General features: G+C 35.9%; 1 long non-coding RNA gene across 1 annotated transcript in view; it reads right to left on the bottom strand.

Moving 5' to 3' along the window:
- LOC127029474 (uncharacterized) overlaps positions 1-14,199 on the bottom strand; it is a 46,198-nt gene that overhangs the window by 29,238 nt on the left and 2,761 nt on the right. The window contains exon 2 of the long non-coding RNA XR_007768202.1: positions 12,165-12,267. This is a non-coding gene — a long non-coding RNA (uncharacterized LOC127029474). The remainder of the gene's footprint in view (positions 1-12,164; positions 12,268-14,199) is intronic.

Below are 14,199 nucleotides of genomic sequence, written 5' to 3'. Positions count from 1 at the left end.
TTTAACTGCTTGGTTGTACAACAGAGGCTAGGCTGCCTGTGCCTTCTCAGCAAACAGCATTCTTTTTCTGACAGTAGGAAGTCTTGTGAGAAAACAGCGAGATTTATACTGATGTGCTAATCTCAGCAAGGGCTGATTTCCTTCTTTTCTGTATCTTCCTGTCAATATATAATCTCTTTTGTAACATGATGTGGGTGACTATGTTATCCTAAAGAGAAGATTCACCTTCATTACATGGATAATAAAATGATGCAGATTCTCATTTTTCATTTCCAGAGGGGACTGGTTTTTTATTTATCCAAGTTTGCAATTTCCTATAAAAATGGCAGCATGTTGTGTTAAAAGGACACTAAAATAATTAACTGGAGATGTTCTGATATAACTCGACCCTTAATTTATGCTACAGTGCTGGAGGGATTCATTAAAGCCTGTGCTGGAGGGCAATATCTCATAAAGTAGTAGCAGAGGTGAAGTAAGAGAGGTATCAAATGAATGCTTAAAAGAGCAGCAAAGACAGCAAGAGATCCAAGGGGTGCCTGGCACACCTTCCTTAGTATAAAGGAGAAGGCTTTCCTTCCAGTGATTGACCCATCCTGGACCTTTAGCGAAGAGACTGTGCAAAGCGGACAAGCTGTCCTGGTCACCATAGTGTCTTCACACTATTCAGTGAACATAGATACTTTCTAAAAAATAGATGAGTGTGTTTTTATTTTGTATTTGGGTTCCACAGTTTATAGTTGCCTCTTTGAATTTACTTGAACTTAATTTGAACAAAGGTTATCTGAGTCAATAATTTTCACAGTTTGTTATGACACTTTTGCAACAAAGTCACTTCATCTCAGCTCCACAATCAAGTCGAGAAACAATACACCCAGAAACATGATCAGCTAGATTAGAAATGCAGATTTTAAATGGACTAAAAGGTTAGGTCTGTGGTGACCGATTCCCACCCATTCTCTCTCTAGGCTGGATGGTGTGCGCTGACAGGATACACACTGGCCTACAACCACAAGCACACAGAGGATGCTTAGAAAAGCAGCTACTGTGCCTAAGTTGAAAAGCACTGACTGTCCCTAAAATTGAAAAAGCACTTGGCATGTGGTTTGTGGTTTGATTTCGGATCACAGTTGCAAGCAATTGCGTGTAGGTAAAGCAACCTTTATCTATAAAAGCTGACTTTAGGAGCAGAGCTAATTGAGCATCTCACTAGCATGGTGACATCCTCCTGGCCAAGGACGCTTGACCGTATGACACTGCCAGTTGCTTTAATTGCAATTGTGTTATCTGTATTATCATCATTCTTGTTACTATTAGATTACTATATACTCTTATCCATGACTATCTGAATAGTTAGATCTAATATAGAAACTATTAATGCATACCTAGGTGCTTAATAAAATGTACATATATTGATAACCTTGATGTTCAGTTGGTTTAATTCTCTTCCTGTTGGAACCCAGTGGGTACTTTTCATTTATCTCTGATTTTTAAATATTGTTGTGTGGACATTGGTTTGGTATTGGACATATAACTACTTTAAACAGTTGGGCGGAAGTAAGACAGCCAAGGCAGAACCAGGGTGTTGTACCTCGGAGGATAGCCCGGATCTGTTTCCTCAGCAGTCTGAACCCTTACCAACGCATAACCCCTCAGAGTAGTCGGGTTATGACAAGGTCTATATAATGAGAGATTCACTGTCAAGCCAAAGACAAAGAAACTTTACTATTGGAGCAGTTGAAAATTATTAAGCAATCTTCAAGCTAAATTAATGCTAGGATTTCAGATTCTGGAAGGAAACAAAAAGAGATCATTACAAATGTCATCATTATTATAATTGTTATATGCCATATCAATGGTATTACAGTAAGAATTACTTAGATTAATGAAGAATGAACTTCAATAAAACCAAGTGAAGTGCAGTAGTGATGGAACCAGGACTGACTTCAGCATGCAACAATCCAACACTACACGCCATCCTCCTGTTGCACTCAATGTCACCCGCCCACCACACCGCACCGAAGCCTGATCTTATTCTGCCCAATGAGTGGACTTTGCACCATCCCTCCTGTCCAGACAGACTGTTATGACAGATGGAGCCCGAAGTCATGGACTGAATGAACTCAACAGACATTTGACAGAGATGGCCTATAGACCATGGGAATGATATCTGTGTGTGTGTATTAAAAGATGGGAAAAGTGGTGGTGACTAATTGGAAATGTATCGGAAAGTGTGGGATCTGGGCATGACGTAAATCTTATAGAATAAGGGGTGGATATTGTCCTGGTTTCAGCTGGGATAGAGTTAATTTTCTTCTTAGTAGCTGGTACAGTGCTGTGTTTTGGATTTAGTGTGAGAATAATGTTGATAGCACTCTGAGGTTTTAGTTGTTGCTAAGTAGTGCTTATCCTAAGTTAAGGACTTTTCAGTTTCCCATGCTCTGCCAGCAAGCAGGTGTGCAAGAAGCTGGGAGGGAGCACAGCCGGGGCAGCTGACCTGAACTAGCCAAAGGGGTATTCCATACCATAGAACATCATGCTCAGTATATAAACTGGCCAGCAGGGGTGGATAGCTGCTCTGGCATCGGTCAGCGGGTGGTGAGCAATTGCATTGTGCATCACTTGGCTTTTCTTGGGTTTTCTTTTTTTTTTTTTTATATTCCTTTTCATTACAATTATTATTATTATTATATTTTTATTAGTAGTAGTTAGCATTATTTTTTATTTTACTTTAGTTATTAAACTGCTCTTATCTCAACCCATGAGTTTTACTTTTTTTCCCCCGATCCTCCTCCCCATGCCACTGGGAGGGGGAAGGGGTGAGCACCTGCGTGGTGCTTAGTTGCTGGCTGGGGTTAAACCACAACAATGGCTTTATATGGCTGGGAACAACTGACTGGTATGAACAACAACTTCAAAGGAAAACAGAACAAATGGCAGAAAAGCCAAATTAAATCTGAAACATCAAATGTCTTCAATTAGGAGCAGAGAATATTAGTAAAGTTGAAAGCATTTAGTGAATAATGAGATGACAAACAATATACACACACTTGAACACTGTTACCTAGATGAAAAGTATCATTATCAAGATAAGAAGATACTGCAACATGAACAGAATACTGACAAATGTAGGCAAGATAATGGCTTTACCATATATGTAATTCTCAACAGTTTGAGGCTCACTGTGTTCTATCTCAGTCCTAGAAATATCTAACATGCTGTATATTTTTTTGAATAAGCTACAAACCTTGGATCAAAAAAAAAAAAAAAAAAAAAAAAAAAAATAGTTCAAATGCAAGAGTATCCAGATTTTTCCCAAGACCTTCATCTTCAAAACAAGATGCAAGCACAGGGCTGAGCATCCAGGTTTTTTTAACATCACTTTTATGGCGCAAGAGGCTAATTTGGGTGCATAAAAAAAAAAAAAAAAAAAAAAAAAAAAAAAAAAAAAAAAAAAAAAAAAAAAAAAAAAAAAAAAAAAAAAAAAAAAAAAAAAAAAAAAAAAAAAAAAAAAAAAAAAAAAAAAAAAAAAAAAAAAAAAAAAAAAAAAAAAAAAAAAAAAAAAAAAAAAAAAAAAAAAAAAAAAAAAAAAAAAAAAAAAAAAAAAAAAAAAAAAAAAAAAAAATTGGGTGCATTCTTCCACATGTACCACATGCAAAAGTTTTCCTTTGATTCTGTTCCTATCACGCTTTCATTCTACCTTCAAAAATGTCCTGATCTACAGCTTAAATGTGTACATAGATTTATGTGAAGTATTTGTTGCCCTCTCTACACTTTGGAATTAGTAATTGTGGTGGGTAAGCCTTGGCTACCAGCCAAACACTCACCCATCCACTCACTGCATCCTGTTCCACCCAGTGAGATGGGGGAAGAAAATAAGAATGGAATGAGAAAGCCTGTGGGAAACAAAAAGACAAATATTTAAACAATGTCTTTCCTCCTCCCTTTTCCCAGACGCAAATTCACTCCTTCACTTCAGACTCATATACCCCTGCCCTGAGTGGCACAAGGACGATCGAAGTCTGGGCTATGGTCAGTACATAATGATTTCTCTCTGTTGTTCCTTTCTTCTCCCTCTTTTGCCCTGTTCCAGCAGAGGCCGCACTCTACAGGCCACAGTTCCTTCAGGAACAGCCATCTGCTGCAGCCTGGGGTCCTCCATGGGCTGCAGTGTGGATATCTGCTCCAGTGTGGTCCTCCATGGACTGCAGGGAATATCTTTTCTGTTATGGAGTATCTCCTCCTCTTCTATCTTCCTTGGTGTTCCCTCTCCTGTTTCTCTCTCTTTTTTGTTGGTTTTCTTTGTTTTTCTTTCTTTGTTCTTTCCTCCTCTGCCTGTTCGTCATTTTTTGCCCTTTGTTGAATATATTTCCACAGAGGCGCCACCAGTTTGGCTGAGGGGCTCAGCTGTGCCCTGCGGTGGGTCTGCTGGAGCCAGCTGGAACCAACTGCCCTTGGCACAAGGCTGCTCCAGCCTCTCCTCACAGAGACCTGGGCACCTGCCCCTAATACAGTAATGTCCTTTGAACACAGGTATCTGAAATTCCCTCATGATAATAAATAGCTTAATGAACTATTATCCTAATTTTGTGTCATTAATGTTGGGGGTTTTTTACATCTGTCAGGGTGAGGTCGAAGTTTCAGACTTTCTATATATAAGGTTATAATTTTTATAAATTCAGCTATACAACCTAAATGTCTGTGCATTTGTGTGTGTGGGTGTGTATGGGGTTAATACATGCAACTTCTGATTAACTACTGTTTGTATCCATATGATAATCATTGTCTTTTAGGTGACTTTGGTGATTGGTCCTCAGCCCTGATTATGAAGAATTAGTCACTACTCTCTATCATTCACTCATTAAGACTGTCCCTGTGAATCACTTTTCTGAAAATAATTATAATGACAGATGATATACATGCCCTTTTCTGTCTGTGGCTTGCCATGTGAAGTTGTGCAAATTACTTGAATTCACTTAAAATCCCATGGCTTGCCTCTTCAACAACAACAGGCACATCAAGTCAATGTACCTGCCCCCAATTCAGTTCAAGTATTCATTTTAATGCTTACAGTCTTCTATATGACTAAAGAAAACTCTCTGAGGAATAGTTTGCCTTTTCTGACTACAGGTCCCAAGACTGCAAGATTCCTTTATGACACTGCAGAACAAAATTTGTGCTCTTACAGCCTGATTTTACACTAGCAGGTGCTGTTGGACTATGTAAATTATTTTGTATATTTAAAAAAAAAACTTTCTGTATTTTTTAGTATATACTATTGACTTTCACAGATTGGACTTATATTTGTGCAAGGTATATTTTTTATGAGTTTTGCAGAGAAAGAAGGAAGCTTGAGGTACACAAGACATTTTTTTAATATCTGATGAAGGACTCAAATATTGTGGTCTCTCTCCCCAACAGATGTTGATGTTCGCATTGAAATAGCTTGGATGCAGGGATTTCCTTGTAAGACTGGTGGAAGTTTTGGATATTACCTTTTTGATATTTTTCCCTTCTTCAAACAACACTTTTCTATTGTGAAGTCAGAATCATCTTTGCAATGATCACAGGTGCTTGCCATGGGTGGTTATAATGAGAGTAGGCAAAAGTAGGTAATGCAGTTTGGGAATTAAAACACTGTAATTAGAGGGTAAGAAAGTAGAGGAGGTGAGTTAAAGCTAAAGAACAGTCATTTTTTAACTTGTCAAAATGAAATGCAAGTCTTATCATTTGATGGTTTGCTGTTTATCCTTATAAAAATTGTAATTGCCTCAAACCACTGCAGCAAAACTTTTCTCGTCTGTGATGTTTCAGAATACTATCTCAGGAACTCTGTATTGATTTTAGATTGAAAATAATGTAAATTGGCTCGAAATTCAGCATATCCTATCTCCTTCATCTACAGGTTCTCTTACAGGTATTATTCTACAGAAATAGGTAAAAATAGTTCCAATATCATAAAGCTATCATGGGTCATAAGGCTATACAGTGGCTTTTTTTTTTTTTTAGAAATTATATTCTATGAATTACAACTCTCAAATGAAATCAGAAATTGATTCAACCTGTATTTATTGACTATAAGTCTGTGCTAGACATCTATCCCCAGAATTTAGAAAGTGTGGCTGAAAAACTAATATCTGCTCTATGATGCAGATATATTATGCATTATAAAAACTGCTGCTGTTAAATCATCTGTAAATGCAAAAGAAGAGGAATGATAAGACATATTTTGGATATGAACTATGTTTCTTTTTTGGTGTGGGAAACATTACTTTGGGAATGATCATTCTAAAATTGAATGGATTGTTGAAACACGTCGTATCTAATATACTTTAGTTTGTACTCTTGCATGAAATTGTATTTAATGATTTCTTATTGAGTAAACTCAGTAATATTACATTGAGCTAGCTATATAGAAGAGCTACATAGGTTAGCTATATAGAAGCTGGCTATATAGAAGATTAAAGAACAATCTCTTCGTATACACTGTTTTCTGCATCTTGAGTCAATTAAAAGAGTATGTGATATGTTCAAGAACAGAAATGTATTAACCTTTGTTAAGAAATCTCATATACGACTTCCATTTCAGTTTTCCACCTCTGATAATAAAGAGGGAAATATTGGGAAAACTACAAGTATTGAGAAAAAACACAATAAAGGGAAAAAAAACCTACATTGATATAAAATGATTTTCTTAATAGAAAAAGAAATTAGTAATGCCATTAGAGAATCAAAGATTCATTCAAGTTTTAAGGGACCTTGGGAAGCAACCCACTCCAAAGTCCTACTCAGAGCATGGACATTGAATTCAGGCCACCTTTCTCAGGGATTTTGTCCAGTCCAGTCTTGGGAAAAATTCCCTGGGCTTAATTATCCTCATGGTGATTTTTTTTCCCTTACATCCAGCCCCAGCTTCCCTTGTTCTTTTTAAAAAGAACTTTCTTCAAACAGTATTCCAAGTTCCTCTTCAGTTTGAGTACTCTGGATGCATATAATGACTATGTAAAATCTAGAGTCTCATGATATCATAAAGGCCAAACAGCGAAACAATATTACTACTTTGTTTCTTAGACAAAACTTTGCTTATTTATGTAAATTAAAAAAAAAAAAAAGATTTAGAACTTACTTGCATGGGTCAAACAAATCAGGCAAGGAAAATTCATCCCCAGCATTGCCTCCCACACATTCCCTCTAAATATTTTCACTCTGAGCAAAGCCATCACATCAGGAGCTAATCATTTTAAGTATAAAGTAACACATTCAATAAGACTGAATGAGATTTTTTAAGTCATCAAGTTTTGATCTTCTGCATAACTTAGCTTCTAAGAATTAATTCTTGTTTCAAATACATCAAAGTATTCAGTCTCTGACTAAAGCTGTCAAAGGTGGGGAGTCCCTTACAAGGTCTTGTGAAATGTTTCAGTGTTTTAAGCTGTCTGAAAATTCTGCACAGCATTTTCTGCTGAATGATACAAACATCTTTTTTAGACCATTTTCAGCCTTTTAGCTGTCCTACTTTGCACTTTTACTCCTCAGGCAAATTTTTCATTGTCTGAAATTAAATCATCTCATACAACTATTGTCTTTTGATTAAAAAGATTGAACTCCTACAGTCTTTCTCACAAGCCTGTAATATTTTTGAACTTTTAGTTGAGTACATTTCCCTTATGAAATATAGAAGTGGATTTACCACTTCAGAGATGATTACACCAGGGATAAATGTATAAGTTAAAGAACATCCCAATTATGTCTGATACGTTTGTTTGTTTGTGGGTTTCTCTTTTTGTGTATTCAAAAATCACATTGACTGTCCCCTCAAAAATTTTTTATCATAACTCATATTAACCTGTTATCTAATACAATGTCTTAGCCAATAAGGTCTCCATTCCTCCATTCTTGATGTACAACTTTACGTTGATAGATTGCAATCTACAGTGGAAAGCTTTCCAAGCATTCCAGATTACTCTGAATATCTGTCTTTCTCGTAATTACTCATTCCTCTAATCTTTGTATCGTATTTTGTCTACTTGTGCATTGCTTACTGTAATACACTCTTATCATTCTCCAAATAAACTATATTAAAATAGGATATAGTTAGATACAGAATTTGCTTAAACATCTAGAAATCCAATTGATGTCAATAATGTGTTAGATTCTCCTTAAGATAATAATCTATTATCTAAAAGGTAAGTTTAAAACACTCCCATTAACTTAATCGATAATAAGGCAGAAATGATGCTCTGTACTTTAGGTGCCTTAGCTTTATATTGTCAAGGCCTTTTATATGCAACTCTGGAGGCTGTTTTCCCTTCACCACTCAGAAAGCTGCTATGGCTGTGTTTCCCAGTATGTGGCAGTATTTTTCTCTTGATGTTCACATGTTGGTGCCCTTATGTGGTTTTTTTCATGGCCTTGCACATTCAAGTCCCAATACTGCTTGTTATGGCGGGTTCTTGTGGGAAGTGACTGCTACCAGCCTGAGAATCAACCCTTCCCTCTCTCCTTTTCCTGCCCTTCGTAGCTATTTGTTTATATTACAGGGCTCAATAACAACATATGAAGCAGGAACAACTATAGCAAGTATGAGCAGGTTCTAGTGAAAACTAACTAGTTACGATGTGAAATATGTTATGCGGGAACAGCTGCTGCACTGAAGAGGATGTCCAGTAGGGGATATTTGTTTGGGGACGAGTATTGGGCTGGCCAAGGGGGAGCGTTTTCTTTTTCTCTGTTCTCTATCTCTCTCCTCTTTTACTCTTATTTTTCCACAAAAGTAACTTTCATCATTAGAGTGGATGTATGCCATCAGCTGCAGACTTTGTTTATAAATCTTTGTGCATGTGAACTTGTCTTAACATCCACTGTGCAACAGAAAAACTTTCCAAAAAAAGAACAAGCAAATGATCCTAGCAGACTAGAAACAAAGCATGGCAAATATGATGAAACTAAGGCAATCTGTTTCAAATTAGCTCCCATGCAAATAAACATGAAAAGAAATGACAGGGCGGGGAAAAAAGAAAAAAAGTAACTTTTGTTGTGGCACAAGTGAGCAACTTGGATGACAACTTTTATTACACTGAGACACCAAAGACCATGGCAAAAGAAGAGTGATACTGTCCCTCATGCTCTGTGCAAAGGAGTATTTGTAAACTAAGATGATGATAGTAATTTCATTAATTTCTTTACTGCTTGTCCCACATTTGAGTACAAAGCAAAATTAGTATTTTTCTAAGGCTTATGGGGTGCATCTACATTCAAATTCTGGATGCATTTACTACAGGCAGGGCATCATCAAACTCAAGAGCATGAGATCATGGACTTTCTTGTGCCCACACATGCTAGCACATAACACAGCACTTAACCTTGTGTCTCCTCTAGGATTACATATTTCCCTGTTGTTACTAAGACAAAAATACTATTTTTCAATATGTATTACATATTGAAATATGTATTACTTACATCTGAAAACATGTAAGGAGTGTTTTATAAAGCACCAAAGTGGCATTTTTTTTTTCATAATGCAGGGAGTACATATCCCAGATCCTGAAGCATGACAGCATACAGGTTGAGGTTTCAAAGGTTTTGTGGGAATAATCAATTCAAACATAACTCAGTTTCATTCACTCCACATTTTGGTAGTAGTTCATGAAGTAAGATCTCCCCTGGACTATGCACATAAGATCATGGGGAGACCTATTTGGACCAGTCCATGCAGAATGAGGCAGGAAGCTAGTAATAAGAGACAGGAAAAGTCAGACTTCTAATGCCCGAGCTCTCTCCATGACAAATGTTTTTCAGCAGTACAGATGTTCCTGTAAATTCTAATCTGGAAAGTCACAGGAAAGTAAAATAGATCACACAAAATAAACACGGGAAAGAAAGATGCTAACAGCACAGGTGTTCTTCCAGAATATAAAAGAGAAGGTGATGGGAACAAAAGGTAAGGAAGGAATAATGTATCAGAACTGGGAGAGAGCTCTGCAAATCCACATTGCATGATATGGGAGAGAGCACTGCTATGGCCAATGTTAATGGAAAAGAAAAGAGAGTAATATGCCATCTTGGAATATCTCTACTGTATTGGGAATCTTGTAGAAGACATTGTATTTGAGGAGTTAGTGATCTTGAGCAAGGCCTGACAGCCATTTGGGGCACAGTGTTAGGGCCTGAGATACCCGTATGTTAGCATGAGTGACCACTATATAACCCCAGGTACATAACAATAAAGGGGAACTTGCTGGAAGGCTCTGGATATGTACCGTTCCTGGCTACATATCCTAGATACCTGTAGCTAGATCTGCTCTGGTGGGCATTAAGAAGGATATGGCACTCCTACCTTTCAAAAAAAGATGATTAGTTTTGTTTGGTACAGTAGATATAAAGAGCCACAGTACTGCAGGGAGCAGGGGGGGTAAACATCTCCACAAATGGGATCTGCACAGCGTGCAGTAGATGTCCACCAGGGGTCCATCCAATGTTGCATGAAAGGAGTTCCCAGAATCTGAAGGGGTGTAAGATTTACTCACACTCTGTATTTGTCTTATTTCTACTGTATTATTATTAAAGCAGTTATGTTACACCTTTTGCCTCTTTGCCTTTCTTACTGAGATCTGGAAAGAACCCTGCACCCCTTCCAGTGCAGAACATCTACTAAGGAATAAAATGTAAGTTTTCTTTCAGAAGACCAAATTGAGTTGCCTTCTGTATTTCTTCAAACGCCATTGATGAGCACCTTTTAGCAGTTCATACAGACCAGTTTGCCAGAAGAATGAAATTTAAGGATCAAAATAAGATACATGAGTTTGACCAGAGTGTTTGGAAAAGGTGATAAAATTGAGACCTGGTTTCTTTAGAAGGAAGGTGAACTAGGCAAGAATAATTGATCTCAAATGGCATAATCTGCCATCTGGGTTTGGGTAAATTTCAGAGCCTACAGATAGAATATGTCAGTCCTTAAATAAGGTCCACTGAAGTCAAATATACTTCTTTAAGATCAAAGATTAATAATTATGAATAAAGTAGGTCTTTAAATACAGTTTGGCAGAGCAACCTGCCATTGATAACAGAAAGATACTGAACTTGACTCACTGCTTCTTGGAAGCTGTGTTGTTGTTTACACCTATATAAATGATAACAGAAATCACAAGTATTTAAAGCTATAGTTCAAAGTTCAAGGTGGTGGACAAGTAAACTAGATGAGTCCTGAATTATGAAGAAATTGCAAATTCAGTTGTGACAAACCTGAGGCTCTAGCTGTTAGCAGATTGGAACATTTCTTGGAAAGTTATAGAGAAACAGACTAATGACATAATCAGTACAATACGATCAATGAATACAATATGTGAGAAAGAGTCATTCTTTATACAACAGTTTAGATTCCTCAATAGTTATTTATGCTGCTGTAAACTTTTGAGTTCACAGAACTTTGGTAACCTCAGTTGCCATAGAGAAAATGTATTATTTGAAGCTGTATGTATAAACTTTGTAAGATTATAGTATCTACTTGTAACATAAAAGATGTTGTACCTTCTGACCTGAAGACTATTTTAGACTTTCATTTCAAATTCAAGCATTTTTTCTAAAACCAATTATCTATGTTCTTCAATTTTGAGCTTAGAACATCCATTAAGAGGGTATAAGGGCCAAAACAATTGACATGAAATGTGAACACTCTTCTTGTAGGACACTGATGCATTTTTATAGGGTTTTTTTTAGCTTTCCATTTCCTGTCATGATATTGACTTTTCTAGGCAATAGTGCATATTATTGCAGAAAATAACGTTACTCTTAATTATGTGAGATATATTGTATACTGATCTTTCTTAATATCCTCTAATATTTTTATAACTGCAATTATATATGGAAAGACATAAAGACAAAGAAAGTGTAAGAAATTAATCTGAAAATAAAAAGGATAGATTTATAGCTGTAAAAGCTGAAATAGTCAATACATTGTAAACCTTGTGTCTGTAGTATACTTCCACTACCCAAAAGGAATATACTAATAAATTAGGCATCCAATGAAACCTATTGTGGAGCCATTCAAACTACGAATAAGGTGCTTTCACATCATATGCCTAGACATGCATTTGTCATGTGCCAAGGCACTACAAGTCATATAAAGCAAAACAAACATGATTTCATCATGATTAAACATATGCACTCACATTCATGGAGCTTTCAGGAAGAAGGATAGGAATGTGCCTGGTTTGGTGGTTTCTTCTCTGTCCGTAATTCATAATTTGTTCTCCATTAGTTTCAGGTGCTGAACTGGGATATAGAAGGAGAAGTCTAGTCTCAGGTTGGCTTTTACTGTTTGTATAGCATTCAACGAACTCTTAATCTATTTATATGCTAGCTCATTCATCTATAAAATGTGTTCAGTAGTGACCTACACTTATAAGAGAGTTAAAAAAATATAGTGAAGTTTTTAGGTAATCACAGTCTTCAGGGACTGAACGATGTCATTTCCATCATCATGGAGTTCCAATAGGAATTCTATAAAATTAAAATGTCCTCTGCTAATACAGCATTACCGTTACCTAACAGTCTTTCGGAAAGTGTGAAAATGGAATCCTGCACAATCTTAAGGTGGAAGGAAATGCATACAGCATCCTCTCCAAAATTATCATTAATATAAAAATAAATAAAATCATGCTTTCAAAAAAGGATAAAGGAAAAATCACTTTGACTCATATATACAATTAAAGTGTCTCTATGTTTAAACTGCAGGAGTTTTTTTACTTACCACAGAACCACAACAGACATCTAGAGAGAATACAGTTCATTTAGTTACTAAGACTTCATCTTATTAAAAGACTGAGATGGAAGGTCCCAGAGATCTTTGAGTTACTTACAAGTGTAGCAACAAGGGCAGTGTAAAAGCTGAGAGTGATGGCCTTGCACAAATTTAGAAAATTGCACTACACTCTTTCTTTCACTGAAATAAATATACAGAATGGACCGGTAAATAAAATAAAGGAGTTATTGGATTACTTTCTTGGGTTTTTTTATTTGGTTTCCATCTTCACAGAAAAAAAGAAAGATAAAAGAGCAAATGTCCTGGACAACATTCTGAAAATACATAATATTGCAACGTTTTTTACAACTCCTAGTTACTTAAAAAAAGATAAACTATATGGGATCTTGTTTGCTCCATGAAGTTTAAAATGAACACTATGGGCAAAGTTCTCTACATTTTTCATTTATCATTCATACGTGTAAAAAATTAAATTTAATTTCTTCTATAAGGGATTTCATATCCTGCAGGAAGTATTTCACTGTATCACAATAATATCCTGAAGACATGACAGTTTTTTCCTTGTCAATAAGGGAAAGGTCGGTGAATACTTAATGCTTTAATATATTCATTGTTGCCCTAGGTCTAGTAGGGTTTTTTTCCCTCTAATATACTATAAAGTGTTCCTTTAATCTTCTTTAACTACATGACACTTGGAAATTTTCCTTCTGGAAAATATTTTCCTGCAGAATAGAAGTCAGTAGCAGTCACCACCACTAGGAAATGCTGACTTTGTATGTTAGATTGTTTTTTAAATTGCAAGTACTTCTCAAGGTTTCAAAAATATAGCTATTAAATTTAACATAAAGCTTAGTAATGTGAAATTTGAAAATTGGTATTTTTTTTCTACATCATGATGCTAATTTATTATTAGTAGTATTATTGAGGCAAAGTGTTTGGGGTTTTTTTGTTTGGTTTTTTTTTCCCCAAAGATTAACTATATTTTTGAAGTACATTGACTTCAAAAATACTTTAAGAGAAAATTTGAAGGAACCACTAAGAGAGAGTCTAATTCCTTGATCTTCTCGCTGTAATTTCTATGGCATACATCTTGAGACTCATGATCAAAAGGCTATCAATAAAACTGAAGTGGATGATAGGAACCAAAAATTCAATATGAGAGGGCATGTGTATATATATATATATATATATATATATAAAAAACCAGATGTCAGCAAGCTTTCTAGTCAAGACTGTTTATTATTCTGTTTATTACAGTAAAGCAGCTATGGCATCTTCTGTCACCCTATAGAAGTATTTAGCTAAGATCCCAGATCAGATTCTTTTATGACTTCCATGCCTCAGTATGTCAAGAGTAAAGCTTAAGCTATAGCAAATGTTAAAAGGCCCTAAACCAAGATAAAATTTTGAAAAGCATTTGAATCAGACTTTCTTTGAAATGA

This window comes from Gymnogyps californianus, chromosome 1 (genome assembly GCF_018139145.2).
Source record: "Gymnogyps californianus isolate 813 chromosome 1, ASM1813914v2, whole genome shotgun sequence".
Taxonomy (NCBI): Eukaryota; Metazoa; Chordata; class Aves; order Accipitriformes; family Cathartidae; genus Gymnogyps; species Gymnogyps californianus.
The sequence above is the reverse complement of the archived record's forward strand: the minus strand, read 5'-3'. Positions and strand labels throughout refer to the sequence as shown.